Source organism: Convolutriloba macropyga, chromosome 12 (genome assembly GCF_964194025.1).
Source record: "Convolutriloba macropyga chromosome 12, txConMacr16.3, whole genome shotgun sequence".
Lineage (NCBI taxonomy): Eukaryota > Metazoa > Xenacoelomorpha > Acoela > Convolutidae > Convolutriloba > Convolutriloba macropyga.
The window spans coordinates 32,021,071-32,037,140 of NC_134479.1; the positions used below are offsets into that span (position 1 = coordinate 32,021,071).

Consider the following 16,070-nt stretch of genomic DNA (forward strand, 5'->3'; position numbering starts at 1 on the left):
AAATGTCCATCGAAGCAGATGATATAGCGTGTACTGTGAACTCATCCTCAAAACGGTTACTACTCATTTTGATTTGGAGATTCTCGTACTAGTTGTAATTCTGGCTGGTAAAACTTGCCCTGGATAATTTCTTTATTAGAATCAATAAGAGAATATGTAGGTGGATTAAGCGTCGGAATACCGGCAATTTCAAAAACTTCGTCAGTGAAAGATTGCTTGTATTCTTTTCGGAAAGTTTTTTCCTTTTTAACGATTCGAACAAAATCACCCACTTAAAGTTTTGGTTTTTGACTGCGACGTGTCTCCACAGTTAATGAAACAAGTCTTGGTACATCGTTTTTGGTAACTTTGTTAGGAGCAAGTTTGGTGACACGATTAACACGGGAGTTGATAGTTTTTACGAATTGATCCAAATTGTTAATATAAGAATACGTCCATTTTTCCTCCAAATATCGGTAAATAATATTTTTAAGTGACCTGATGTTTCTTTCTGCAAACGCAGACTTCTTTTCGCTGAAAGTACTATACAAATGAATTCCTCGTTTGTTGCAGAGTGTTTTGAAAGCTCCCAAAAACTCAGTACCATCATCCCCCCAAACTTTTTGTGGTTGCTTGTGTTTGATCATGTTTCGGAAGACCTTTGCGGTTTCTGTTGCATTTTTTTGTTTTCAACGGTTCAACACGTAGATACCTCGAGAGGCAGTCAACTGCTACGAGCAAATATTTAACATCACGATTGTATTTTGCAAGTTTATCAACATGAGCTAAATCTAAAGACCAGATTCCATTCAGATCGTTGACGATTACCTTTAGTCGCGGAAAATTCAACCGCTGTGCACGATATTTTGTGAAGGATGGTTTTGTTTCCAAATACATTTTGACTTTTGTCATTGGCAGTTTACTGAAATCTTTTAATCGCTTTGAACTTCCGAATGATGCTGGACCTTTAGAATAGAGTCTATCCAGTAGTTTCACATCTTTAATAGTTAGACCATTTTTTTCCTATCGTCTCCTGCTTTGTCTTTTTGTTTGTTTGATTTTTTGGTTCTGCAGTTTTTGATCCGGAGGCTTTACTTTGACTTCCACTGCTCTGTTCGCTTCTTTGTTGTTTTTCTGATTCTCCTTGAATTTGTTCGGTTTCCTCTTCTTTCTCCTCATCGCTGTAAACTTCTTTGAGGATTTTTTAGCATGAGTGTTGGATACTGAGTGCGGGGGTATCTTGAGTTCGTGCAAAATATTTGTGTACACGGCTAGGTCAATTTTCTTTGTCGGCTGTTGCAAATTGTACAAAAAAGTTGACACTTTAACTCTCATAGGTTTGTCCTCAATATAAAGGAAACCACTCGGGTCCTCAATGGAAACTGTTTCTGAACTTAATATCTTGTTTAGGATGATTTCCGCTCTTTGGATTTTGTTTTCTTCCATTAATTCTACTTCTGACATTATAGAGTCAAAGTCTGATTGTCTTTTTTTCAATGAGGGCTCAATTTCGCCATCATCACTAAAGAAAGACTGTACACTTTCATTTCCATCATCCAATTCACTTTTTAAATCAACACTACTTGTTCTTCTTCTTTTGCGCTTTTTCACGATATTAGTTTTATTATTTTCCTGTTCAGTCGCCTCTTTGCTTTCAAAATCGGTTGGGTTGTTTCTTTGGAGGAGTGACAATTGAGCAGCTTTCTGTTTATAAATGGGATTATCCAAAATTTCTGTCCTAGTCGGTTGTTTTGACAAAAACATTCTTTTCGGTATCAAGACAAACTCTTCCGCATGCATTACTACTTCTTCAAGTAAAGGTAACAAGAGAGACTTATGCTTCGAAGTAGATGTAAATTTTTTACCAATAGCTGACGCTTTTTCCTCAAACTTGTCTCTTTGGAAAGAAAATGTTGGAATGATGTTTCGTAGTTTTCAAGTAAACTTTTATCTGTGGGCACGTTTCCATTTATAACATTGAGAAAGCATTCACAGAGAAATTTTATAAATTTATTTGATGATTTTTTGATGAATTTTTTTGGCATGCTTTCCGGCATTTCGAGCATTCGCCTCAGCATACATATCTCTTTCTCTCTCATTTGTGAGGTGGGTAATTACAGCTTTGGAAGATGGCAGATAGAAAATTGTTGGCCCCGGTGGTACAATATTTGAACAATAACGTAGTGAGTCGGTTCTTTTTGGGTCTAACTCAATCAATAAGTGTCCGAATGGTTGTTTTGTTGCAAGATCATAGCTGTCTTTTAAAAAGTTTCTGTTATTGAGTTGTTTTCCAATATAACTTATCTGCTGTATATCTCTGGGAGATTTGAACAAAATGATGTGTGTTGTGTTGAGATCAATTGTTCGAGACCATTTACTCTGTTGAAACAAATAATGCTTAACATAGATAACACTAATTTTTTTGTTGCGTCCAGCTGTTGCAAGTTTTGAAAACTCCCTGTCATTGAAAATTTTCTCGCAAGAATCGTCAAAGACGAGCAAACAGTTTTCCAACTGTGAAATGAATTCAAATCCCGAGAATTTGGTAAAATAAATGTTCAAGTTACGCTCCATCGTTTGAAATTTTGGTTGATCATGTTGATAGAAATAGTATATTGACTTGAAATTAGGGAAAAACGTATTCTTAAGAAGCATTTGAAAAATAATTTTGGTCTTTCCACAACCTGAAGGACCACAGACTGCCATGAAGAGACGATCACTCGTTGAGATTATTTTATTCATAACTTAGGATTTGGAAGTGCGTATCTAACTGTGCACGATAGCAATGAAAACCAAAATGTTGATTCTTCACAATCGAGGTGGAAGAAAACTAATTCGGTCAGCGAAACTACAATAAGAAAAACTATTATCGAAACTTGTGTAAAATAAACTACCTCAGAGCGCGGTAATCTAAAATTGCAAGACCTCCAAGACCGTCTCTCTTGGTTTTGATCATCAAAAACCAAGTCAGTGATTCCTGCTCCACTGCCAGCGCAATCTAATTGATCTCCTGATTGACTCATTTTGAAAGCAAATGATTTTCAAAAAAGAATTTAATTCAAAAATTCTGTTAGTTTATTATTTAGTTAGTTCATCAACCATAAAAAATTCGTATGTAATAAATTCAGAGTTTTTGTCTTCCTTCTTATATTTTACTTTATAGTTCACTTGGCATCCGTAGTCATTGCCATAGTAGACAATTGACCACACCTTTCCTTCTCTGACTACCTCTTTGATTTCATCGGGGAGACTCTCATCGTCCAGGGGTACTGGTACTGGCACTGGATACTTGTGCGTAGGTAAAGGGGTTAGTTTCAGTTTTTTCATTTTCTCTTGTAAAGACATGATACATTTGAAAGTACTCCAGCAGTGAAAGATATTTCTTTAGTGTTTCAATTTCAGCAGTATTACAAAGTATTTGCTGCTTCCTCAGTATAGTTTGTCCACGAGAATCAATTTTTTCTTCTTTCAGAAAAGTCACTGTCAACTGGTTATCACTCGCAATGCAACTGCATACTGTCAAATTTGGAGATAAATTCACTTGAAGAACTGAAGGAGTTGCTTTCTCCACACGACGACTCATTAGTTGGTAGTGTTATCCAATAAAAGTACACCTGTGCCTTTCTCTTTGCGCAATGCTTTTTCTCTTGTTTGAATGGTAGTATAGATGAACAAGTCAAGTGCTCTACTGGAGTGAAGATTTCTTCAATTTTTGGACATAGCAATGTTTCTAAATTTGTGACGTCTTTTTGAAGGAGTTTTTGCAGTGTCTCCGTCTTCTCCTTCCCCTTTGCGTAGAATTTAGCAGTAGGAAAACGGATCTCGATTGCTATAAAAATTTGTGATAGAAACCAGTAAGGGTAGCTGCCGCTGTCCCACGAAATACCATGCAAATGCTTCGATACCCACTGATGCGATTTCCTCTCACTCGAGGACAGCGAGTTGAAGGAAATTGGAGGAAGAAAAATAACCGTGTCTGAGTAGTTGTTTGAACAAATAGATAATTCTTTTATAATGAATCCACTCTTTTTGTGTCGAAAACCTTCAAAATCTATAACAACAATCTCCGGACTCAACATTCCAGCAAACTGAATAAGTTACGTTTAAAAGTTTTCACGAACATGCAGAAGAATAAACCTGTCAGGTGACCAACGTAAGCGTTTGTGATTGGACAAGGCAAAACGTAAGAGTATCCTGGACCCTTTTGGCTATACTCTGCAATAAATCCAGAGGCATCATGAAGAATTGCATGTAAGCGAAGCACTTTAAATGATTTCAAATAAGTATCCAATGAAGAGTTATCTATTCCAATGATCCCACCATAAGGCCTCAGTTTTAGTGCAATTTCGAGGTTAACATCAGGGTCCAAGTGCAAGCAGGTTGCCAAAAAGTAAAGAAATCTTTCATTATGCTCTGGATAGTCTGTTTTTATTAAATTATAGATTTCTTGAATGGTTTTTAAATCTACCGTCGCGATTGTTGTTGTCATGCTGTTTTTGAGCAAGCATTATAGACAAATGAAAATTAGGTGACTTTTGCAGGGTATGACAATTACTTTTTTTTGTTTGTGTCTACATGACAGCTCCTTTTCCCTCAAGGTTTTTAGAATTCTTCCTGGTTGGTTTCCTTAAACTGATTTTTTTTAAAATGCAGGTGTCCCCCCTCCCCTCCATAAGACTCAGAGAAAAACAAAGAAGAAATCTAAGTGTCCCCCCTGTAGTTTGACCGGAAGACACTTGTGTCCCCCCTGTAGTTTGACCGGGAAGACACTTGTGTCCCCCCCCCCTGTAGTGTTCACGGGAAGACACTTATGTCCCCCCGGAGTTTGCCCAGACCAAAACAAGATTAAAGTACCCTGGCGCAGACATATGACGAATTAACTTTCAAAGCAAAAGCGGTGGTAGTTAAAATGGCTTCAAGTCCAAAGCGGCAAACCAGTCACGCAAGTGGAGGGAAAATGGTTTCCTAAGATTAGTTTCATGCATGGCAGGGGAAATAAGGAGAAAGAATTTCAAAGTGTCCCACCCTGTAATTTGCCCAGGAAGACACTTGTGTCCCCCCCCCCCGGAGTGTTCACGGGAAGACACTTATGTCCCCCCCCGTAGTTTGCCCAGAAAGACACATCACTACTCATGCGTTTTTCCTTGTTTCCAGACCATGTAAATTTGAACGCAAGACCCCCCGTCGTGCGTTCATTTGGGCCTGGACATATCGACTTTTCGTCTGGGACCTCAACCTGGGGATGGTGATATTGGAGGGTATTTTAGAAAAAGTCCTCTCATTATCACAGTTGCCCCCATTCTTGCATCAATGTGCCGGAATTTTGGGTTTAGTTTCGACACGGGGAGCGAGACCCAAGATGGGCGGGGTTACTGCAATTGTGAGTTATATGACATGCTGACACAGTGCTAAGTCCCGGGTCGGCCCATCTTAGATACCATACTTAAGACCATTTATGGTTCCATCCACGGAGGGCCAAATTTTCGTGTATGATCTTACCATGGTATCCAAGATACCATAAATGGTCGGGTGTATGATATCTAAGATAGCCATTAATGGCAGCTCTATGGTATCCAAGAGAGCCATTAATGAAAACTCTATGGTATCTAAGATCACCATTAATGGTAACTCTATAGTATCCAAGACGGCCATAAATGGAATGTGTATGGTATCTAAGAAAACCATTTATGGAGGGTTCATGGTATTCAAGAAAGCCATTAATGGCCGGTTTATGGTTTTTAAGAAAACCATTTATGGTGGTTATATGGTTAATAGGAAACGAAAACTGCAGGAGATTTCTTTTAAAGCACAGACACAGCATCTTGCCAAAAGTGTTACCATTTTTTTAGACTAATTCTTTACACCGGATTTACTATACCTATGGAAAAAACTTTATTGCAAATCATGATGCCAAACTGCCGGTAACAAAAGTTTGCGTTAAAAATATTTAACAAGATTTTCCTCATGAAATGTCCAAAACTCGTTTCTTTGACAAATGTGGTTTACAAAAAGCCCTCATATTGCATAATATAATACGGAACAAGGAGGCTCGGTAATGTGCGTTTGTAGATAGAGTTGCGATCCCAATCAACCACGTTTTTGACTTAGTTTTCCACCAAATGAGGAAGAGATAGAAAACTTCACAGATAGAAAAATCACTAACTGTTGGAAAATATTTAGTTTATTCATTTTAAAAATCACTTTAGCTCTAACCACTATACCAATGAAACAAAAAAATCATTAGACGGCCGATGATACCTGCCGTTAAAAAAATTAAGTGACATGATAAACAACAGAATCTGAAAATAACAGCAAGCCTTACTTACGACCAAAACTCAATGTCTATCTATTTTTTCAAAAAACAAACTGAGAATAATAGCAAAAGTAGAAAGTATCATGCAAAGTAGCTTAGCTATCCGATAGATATCTTAAGGTAGAAAAATTATCAGAAAAAAAATAAATTAAAAGAATTGATTTGTACTTCACTTGAAACGACATGGGACAAGTTATTAAGTTAAAAATAAATTTACAATTTTTCAAAGGAATTTGAATTTTTTCAAAGCCATAAAAAGCATTAGCCATCAACTGAAATCAGGCAATGGTTTCACTTATGCACTCAATTGAAGCAATTGAGACCCGTCAGTAACTTATGAAAACTCGCAGTATCAACTCCAGAAAACAAGTCTTTAAATAATAAAATAGAAATTAAAGCTATATTTTAATTCACTTGAAATGTTTGTAAAAGTACTCGCTCAAAGCAGCTATTTTCCAAAGTGTAGCGTTAGAACTAAATGGCGAACACTTATATTTACTCTGCATACTACTCTTCAAGAATATTAAAAAAAATTTCCATTATTTTCCATTGTAAATCTTTCCTTTCATTTGTAGCAGAAATTTTCAGCTCATTAGTTGTCTTTGAATCTGTTTAAAATAGATGTTTCATACCGCCACTTTAATGGCACTGTTCATTAAAGGCAGTACCTAGTTTGAAGGTAGACCTGTAAAAATTTGATCAAGTTTTTATTTGGAAAATGCAAGTTGTCAAAATACCGGTTTGCTCTTCACTGCTAATTTCATCTGGAGATATTTGTCCATAGATACCGTCTATAGATATAAAAGAATAATCTATAGAAGTTAAAGTGTTTTCATAATATATACTTCTGGTTTTCAAAAATAGTTCTTGATTTACTATAAAACCAAGTTTTCTCCTGTTGAAAAGGTGGTTATAAAAATTTTCCGGTTGAAAACGGAACTATATTAGTCCAAACTCTATCGTACGGATTTTGAAAATATCAAATTTCTGCCATTTTTTGTAACTTATAATAATTGGACTAGAACTTGCAACCATTTGAAAAGAATTCGATATATACGAAGTTCGATTTTGCTGAAGTTTTTGTTTAAGAATTTTCAAGTATTCCACTTTACAGATTTTGCATGAAAGTTTTCTAATGAATTGCACAGCAATGATTACAAAAAGACAAATGAGTTGATCTATTTTCTAAAAGAAGACAAATTTGTTTATTCCTTTGAGCTTTGAACGCGGATTTACCTCGTTCTATACTTTTGATAAACAAAAATGAATTGGTTTGTAGAGGGAAAAAAGATTTTCAAACCAGTTTTTCAGATTCAAATTGGAGCCAATAATTTGCACATAAAGTATCAAAAATTTGAGCAAACTATTTGTACTTTGTTCATAAATATCTGACTTGAATGCAACTAACATTTATTGCATTCTGGTTTCAAAACCCCAAGGTTCCCTGTGCTCTATTACAAATTTTTACACTAAATTTGTTGCCGGAATTATGAATGCGCATTTTTAGCAGAAAGAATAACAGTTCATCAAATTCACGAATTTGTTAAACTTACAGTCTTTTACACCAATTTTACTTGCAAAGAAGAATGATGCGTTCTACCAAAATCTTAGGAAATCGAGTTTTGACATGGAAAAAGAATAGCACAAAAAATTTTGCAATCGAAGTATTTGCTTGAATTAACTTTGGGAACAAATCAGGAAGGTTATTATATTTTTTTAAAGTTGTTCTGCAATTTTGAGTACAATTATTACAACATATAAGCTGATATAAACCTTAGTTGCTTCGGGTAACTTGTGCACTTTTTACAATGTTAAGCAAAGTTTTCATTTTTGGCGTAGAAAAAAATTATAACTCAAATAATCCTTGTTTTCTACGTAACGCCTGAAAACGGACAAATGTGATTTACAAAAATCCTCATATTGCATAATTTAATACGGAACGAGGATGCTCGGTAATGTCCGTTTGCAGATAAAGTTGCGATCCCAATCAACAACGTTTTTTAATTAGTTTTCCGCCAAATGAGGAAGAGATAGAAATCTTCACAGATAGAAAAATCACTTACTGTTGGAAAATATTTATTTATTCATTTTAAAAATTACTTTAGCTCTAACAATCATACCGATGAAACAAAGAAATCATTAGACGGCCGATGATACCTGACATTAAGGAAAAAAATTGACATGATAACTCAAGTCATAAAAATAACAGCAAGCCTTACTTACGACCAAAACTCAATGTCTATCTATTTTTTGAAAAAACAAACTGAGAAAAATAGCAAAAGTAGAAAATATCATGCAAAATATCTTAGCTATCCGATAAATATCTTAAGTAGAAAAATCATCAGAAAAAATGAACTAAAAGAATTGATTTCTACTTCACTTGAAAAGACATGGGACAAGTTATTAAGTTAAAAATAAGTTTACACTTTTTCAAAGGAATTTGAATTTTTTTGAAAATCATAAAAAGCATTAGCCATCAACTGAAATCAAGCAATGGTTTCACTTATACCATCAAATGAAGCTATTAAGACCTGCCAATAACTTATGAACCTTCGCAGTATCAACTCCAGAAAACAAGTCTTTAAATAATAAAATAGAATTAAAGCTATATTTTGTTTCACTTGAAATATTTGTAAAAGTACTCGCTCGATGCAGCTATTTTCTAAAGTGTAGCGTTAGAACTAAATGGCCAACACTTATATTTACTCTGCATACTACTCTTCAAGAATATTAAAAAAAACTTCCATTATTTTCCATTGTAAATCTTTTCTTTCCATTTGTAGCAGAAATTTTCAGCTCATTATTTGTTTTTGAATCTGTTTAAAGTGGATGTTTCATACCGCCACTTTATAGGCACTGATGATTAAAAAACAGTATCTAGTTTGAATGTAGACATGTAAAAAGTTGATCAAGTTATGTTTTTTTGGAAAGTTGATGCAAACTTTTAAAACACTGGTTTGCTCCTCACTGCTAAATTCATCTGGAGATATTTGTCCATAAATACCGTCTATAGATATAAAAGAATAATCTATAGAAGTTAAAGTGTTTTCATAAAATATATTTCTGGTTTTCAAAAATAGTTCTTGATTTACTATAAAACCAAGTTTTCTCCTGTTGAAAAAGTGGTTATAAAAATTTTCCGGTTGAAAACGGAACTATATTAAACCAAACTCTATGGTACGGATTTTGAAAATATCAAATTTCTGCCATTTTTTGTAACTTATAATATTTGGACTAGAAGTTGCAATCATTTGAAAAAAATTCGATATATACGAAGTTAGATTTTGCTGAATTTTTTGTTTAAGAATTTTCAAGTAATCCACTTTACAGATTTTGCATGAAAGTTTTCTAATGAATTGCACAGCAGTGATTACAAAAAGAAAACTGAGTTGATCTTTTTTCTAAAAGAAGACAAATTTGTTTATTTCTTTGAGCTTTGAACGCGGATTTACCTCGTTCTATACTTTTGATAAACAAAAATTAATTGGTTTGCAGAGGGGAAAAAAATTTTTTAAACCAGTTTTTCAGATTCAAATTGGAGCCAATAATTTGCACATAAAGTATCAAAAATGCAACAAACATTTATTGCATTCTGGTTTCAAAACCCCAAGGTTCCCTGTGCTCTATTACAAATTTTTACACTAAATTTGTTGCCGGAATTATGAATGCGCATTTTTAGCAGAAAGAATAACAGTTCATCAAATTCACGAATTTGTTAAACTTACAGTCTTTTACACCAATTTTACTTGCAAAGAAGAATGATGCGTTCTACCAAAATCTTAGGAAATCGAGTTTTGACATGGAAAAAGAATAGCACAAAAAATTTTGCAATCGAAGTATTTGCTTGAATTAACTTTGGGAACAAATCAGGAAGGTTATTATATTTTTTTAAAGTTGTTCTGCAATTTTGAGTACAATTATTACAACATATAAGCTGATATAAACCTTAGTTGCTTTTTACAATGTTAAGCAAAGTTTTCATTTCTGGCGTAGAAAAAAATTATAACTCAAATAATCATTGTTTTCTACGTAACGCCTGAAAACGGACAAATGTGGTTTACAAAAAACCCTCATATTGCATAGTTTAATACGGAACAAGGAGGCTCGGTAATGTCCGTTTGCAGATAAAGTTGCGATCCCAATTAACAACGTTTTTTAGTTAGTTTTCCGCCAAATGAGGAAGAGATGGAAATCTTCGCAGATAGAAAAATCACTTACTGTTGGAAAATATTTATTTATTCATTTTAAAAAACACTTTAGCTCTAACAATCATACCGACGAAACAAAGAAACCATTAGACGGCTGATGATACCTGACATTAAGGAAAAAAATGACATGATAACTCAAGCCATAAAAATAACAGTAAGCCTTACTTACGACCAAAACTCAATGTCTATCTATTTTTTGAAAAAACAAACTGTTAAAAATAGCAAAAGTAGAAAGTATCATGCAAAATATCTTAGCTATCCGATAATTATCTTAAGTAGAAAAATTATCAGAAAAAAATTAACTAAAAGAATTGATTTCAACTTCACTTGAAAAGACATGGGACAAATTATTAAGTTAAAAATAAATTTACACTTTTTCAAAGGAATTTGAATTTTTTTGAAAATCATAAAAAGAATTAGCCATCAACTGAAATCAAGCTATGGTTTCACTTATACCATCAAATGAAGCTATTAAGACCTGTCAATAACTTATGAACCTTCGCAGTATCAACTCCAGAAAACAAGTCTTTAAATAATAAAATAGAATTAAAGCTATATTTTATTTCACTTGAAATATTTGTAAAAGTACTCGCTCGATGCAGCTATTTTCTAAAGTGTAGCGTTAGAACTAAATGGCCAATACTTATATTTACTCTGCATACTACTCTTCAAGAATATTAAAAAAAAAACTTCCATTATTTTCCGTTGTAAATCTTTTCTTTCCATTTGTAGCAGAAATTTTCAGCTCATTAGTTGTTTTTGAATCTGTTTAAAGTGGATGTTTCACACCGCCACTTTATAGGCACTGATGATTAAAAAACAGTATTTAGTTTGAATGTAGGCATGTAAAAAGTTGATCAAGTTATGTTTTTCTTGGAAAGTTGATGCAAATTTTTAAAACACTGGTTTGCTCCTCACTGCTAAATTCATCTGGAGATATTGGTCCTTAAATACCGTCTATAGATATAAAAGAATAATCTATAGAAGTTAAAGTGTTTTCATAAAATATATTTCTGGTTTTCAAAAATAGTTCTTGATTTACTATAAAACCAAATTTTCTCCTGTTGAAAACGGAACTATATTAGTCCAAACTCTATGGTACGGATTTTGAAAATATCAAATTTCTGCCATTTTTTGTAACTTATAATATTTGGACTAGAACTTGCAACCATTTGAAAAAAATTCGATATATACGAAGTTAGATTTTGCTGAATTTTTTGTTTAAGAATTTTCAAGTAATCCACTTTACAGATTTTGCATGAAAGTTTTCTAATGAATTGCACAGCAATGATTACAAAAAGAAAACTGAGTTGATCTTTTTTCTAAAAGAAGACAAATTTGTTTATTCCTTTGAGCTTTGAACGCGGATTTACCTCGTTCTATACTTTTGATAAACAAAAATTAATTGGTTTGCAGAGGGAAAAAAATTTTTTTAAACCAGTTTTTCAGATTCAAATTGGAGCCAATAATTTGCACATAAAGTATCAAAAATTTGAGCAAACTATTTTTACTTTGTTCATAAATATCTGACTTGAATGCAACTAACATTTATTGCATTCTGGTTTCAAAACCCCAAGGTTCCCTGTGCTCTATTACAAATTTTTACACTAAATTTGTTGCCGGAATTATGAATGCGCATTTTTAGCAGAAAGAATAACAGTTCATCAAATTCACGAATTTGTTAAACTTACAGTCTTTTACACCAATTTTACTTGCAAAGAAGGATGATGCGTTCTACCAAAATCTTAGGAAATCGAGTTTTGACATGGAAAAAAATAGCACAAAAAATTTTGCAATCGAAGTATTTGCTTGAATTAACTTTGGGAACAAATCAGGAAGGTTATTATATTTTTTTAAAGTTGTTCTGCAATTTTGAGTACAATTATTACAACATATAAGCTGATATAAACCTTAGTTGCTTCGGGTAACTTGTGCACTTTTTACAATGTTAAGCAAAGTTTTCATTTTTGGCGTAGAAAAAAAACTATAACTCAAATAATCCTTGTTTTCTACGTAACGCCTGAAAACGGACAAATGTGATTTACAAAAATCCTCATATTGCATAATTTAATACGGAACGAGGATGCTCGGTAATGTCCGTTTGCAGATAAAGTTGCGATCCCAATCAACAACGTTTTTTAATTAGTTTTCCGCCAAATGAGGAAGAGATAGAAATCTTCACAGATAGAAAAATCACTTACTGTAGGAAAATATTTATTTATTCATTTTAAAAATTACTTTAGCTCTAACAATCATACCGATGAAACAAAGAAACCATTAGACGGCCGATGATACCTGACATTAAGGAAAAAAATTGACATGATAACTCAAGTCATAAAAATAACAGCAAGCCTTACTTACGACCAAAACTCAATGTCTGTCTATTTTTTGAAAAAACAAACTGAGAAAAATAGCAAAAGTAGAAAATATCATGCAAAATATCTTAGCTATCCGATAAATATCTTAAGTAGAAAAATCATCAGAAAAAAATGAACTAAAAGAATTGATTTCTACTTCACTTGAAAAGACATGGGACAAGTTATTAAGTTAAAAATAAGTTTACACTTTTTCAAAGGAATTTGAATTTTTTTGAAAATCATAAAAAGCATTAGCCATCAACTGAAATCAAGCAATGGTTTCACTTATACCATCAAATGAAGCTATTAAGACCTGTCAATAACTTATGAACCTTCGCAGTATCAACTCCAGAAAACAAGTCTTTAAATAATAAAATAGAATTAAAGCTATATTTTATTTCACTTGAAATATTTGTAAAAGTACTCGCTCGATGCAGCCATTATCTAAAATGTAGCGTTAGAACTAAATGGCCAACACTTATATTTACTCTGCATACTACTCTTCAAGAATATTAAAAAAACTTCCATTATTTTCCATTGTAAATCTTTTCTTTCCATTTGTAGCAGAAATTTTCAGCTCATTAGTTGTTTTTGAATCTGTTTAAAGCGGATGTTTCATACCGCCACTTTATAGGCACTGATGATTAAAAAACAGTATTTAGTTTGAATGTAGGCTTGTAAAAAGTTGATCAAGTTATGTTTTTCTTGGAAAGTTGATGCAAATTTTTAAAACACTGGTTTGCTCCTCACTGCTAAATTCATCTGGAGATATTTGTCCATAGATACCGTCTATAAATATAAAAGAATAATCTATAGAAGTTAAAGTGTTTTCATAATATATATTTCTGGTTTTCAAAAATAGTTCTTGATTTACTATAAAACCAAGTTTTCTCCTGTTGAAAAAGTGGTTATAAAAATTTTCCGGTTGAAAACGGAACTATATTAGTCCAAACTCTATCGTACGGATTTTGAAAATATCAAATTTCTGCCATTTTTTGTAACTTATAATAATTGGACTGGAATTTGCAACCATTTGAAAAGAATTCGATATATACAAAGTTAGATTTTGCTGAATTTTTTGTTTAAGAATTTTCAAGTAATCTACTTTAAAGATTTTGAATGAAAGTTTTCTAATGAATTGCACAGCAATGATTACAAAAAGACAACTGTGTTGATCTATTTTCTAAAAGAAGACAAATTTGTTTATTCCTTTGAGCTTTGAACGCGGATTTACCTCGTTCTATACTTTTGATAAACAAAAATGAATTGGTTTGTAGAGGGAAAAAAAGATTTTTTAAACCAGTTTTTCAGATTCAAATTGGAGCCAATAATTTGCACATAAACTATCAAAAATTTGAGCAAACTATTTGTACTTTGTTCATAAATATCTGACTTGAATGCAACTAACATTTATTGCATTCTGGTTTCAAAACCCCAAGGTTCCCTGTGCTCTATTACAAATTTTTACACTAACTTTGTTGCCGGAATTATAAATGCGCATTTTTAGCAGAAAGAATAACAGTTCACCAAATTCACGAATTTGTTAAACTTACAGATTTTTACACCAAGTTTACTTGCAAAAAAGAATGATGCGTTTTACCAAAATCTTAGGAAATCGAGTTTTGACATATGGAAAAAGAATAGCACAATAAATTTTGCAAGCGAAGTATCTGCTTGAATTAACTCTGGGAAAAAATCAGGAAGGGTATTAAATTTTTTTTAAGTTGTGCTGCAAGTTTGAGTACAATTCTTACAACATATAAGCGGATATATACCACAGTTGGTTCGGGAAACATGTGTACTTTTTAAAACCTTAAGTAAAGTTTTCATTTCTGGCGTAGAAAAAATTTTAATTCAAATAATCATTGATTTGCACGTAACGCCTAATTATGTAAACGAATCAACATTTTTGTTGAGAGTGCCAATTTAAAGTTAAATAATTTTTTTGTTTACCTTTTTAAACGCTAAGTAAAAGCTGGTTTTCCATGGTTAGGGAGAAATATTAAATATATAGAAAAAAAAGTTATGAGGAATGTTCCCAATAATCTATATATTTTCCGTTGCATATCTGCGTGAAGATATGTTTAACAGCAATGAGTTAAAAAAGGAGGCTTGAATTACGTAGAATGAGAGTAATTTGCAAAATGTGGGGCTGTTGCGGCCTTTCGTGGATAACAGCGACAATACTTTGTCACAAATCCTCGTATAGTGTCATTGTTATTCACGATAAAGAAACTATAAGATAATCTTAAGCAAATATGACGAAAAAACACGAGATTTGTTTTCGTATTGGTGATTGACGTAACCCTTGTCCATGATTTTGAGTATTCATGTAGCCTAAAATTTTTTAACTCAAAAATTATCATTCATTGCTTCAGACCCAATTCGGCGTCTGAATTGTTTTTTTTGTGAGCTGTGATATGAAGAAATAATTTGAAAGTCGCATTCGTGATTGATAAAAGCACTGATCGAGGATAGAATCAGAATAAAATTTAAGGTGATAAATTCAACAATAGCTCGTTTTGTCTATAGTCAAGACTATAGAAAAAAAACTCGAGAGTAAAATTCTAGTAAAATATATTTTTTATGTAAAACGCAAGTTTTAAAATGCGTAGTAAGATATAAACGGAAAAAAATTAAAAATTAAAATTAAAATTAAAAAAAAACAAAATAAAAAGGCTAATATATAGGCTAAAATTTGTTCAGGGTTAAATTTTTGGAACTGTTTCTTTATCAGGTAAATAAAATTTTCGTTTTTGTTGTAATGTGGGGAGGGGGACTAATGCAGTTGTTCTAATGGTTTGTTTAGTCTGATAAGAGGTGATGGAACTATGCATGGAAACGTATACATGCCACTAGATATAAAAGAAGGGGGTGATGACAGCTCCGAAAAGTTTATCTCGAATTCTTTCTTATCTAATGGAGATTTTGTCAAGTAACTCAAGCCACCTTTTAAAAGTTAATAACTATTTGTATGCGTTGTAAAAGTATGAATGAGAATCAGTTTACAAAAATCAAAACATGAAAACATACGTTTAGTAAAATACGCATAACTTTATATAAAAAGAATAGTGTTACATGAAAGATATGGCCAAGACAAGATTGTATCAGAAAGAAAGTTTGATCTGTTTAAGGCCATTAGAAAAAGTAAAAATCGTCACATGAATATTCAATTGTTTTATTAATGATTGCTTTACATCATTTAGAGCTACT

The 16,070-nt window shown here is 32.7% G+C and overlaps 1 protein-coding gene across 1 annotated transcript in view; it reads right to left on the reverse strand.

The window, feature by feature from the left end:
* LOC142350269 (uncharacterized) overlaps positions 1-15,826 on the reverse strand; it is a 36,070-nt gene extending 20,244 nt beyond the window's left edge. The window contains exon 1 of the mRNA XM_075402046.1: positions 15,807-15,826. The gene's annotated coding sequence lies outside the window, so the exon portion shown is untranslated. The remainder of the gene's footprint in view (positions 1-15,806) is intronic.
* Between the last annotated feature and the right edge of the window lie 244 nt (positions 15,827-16,070).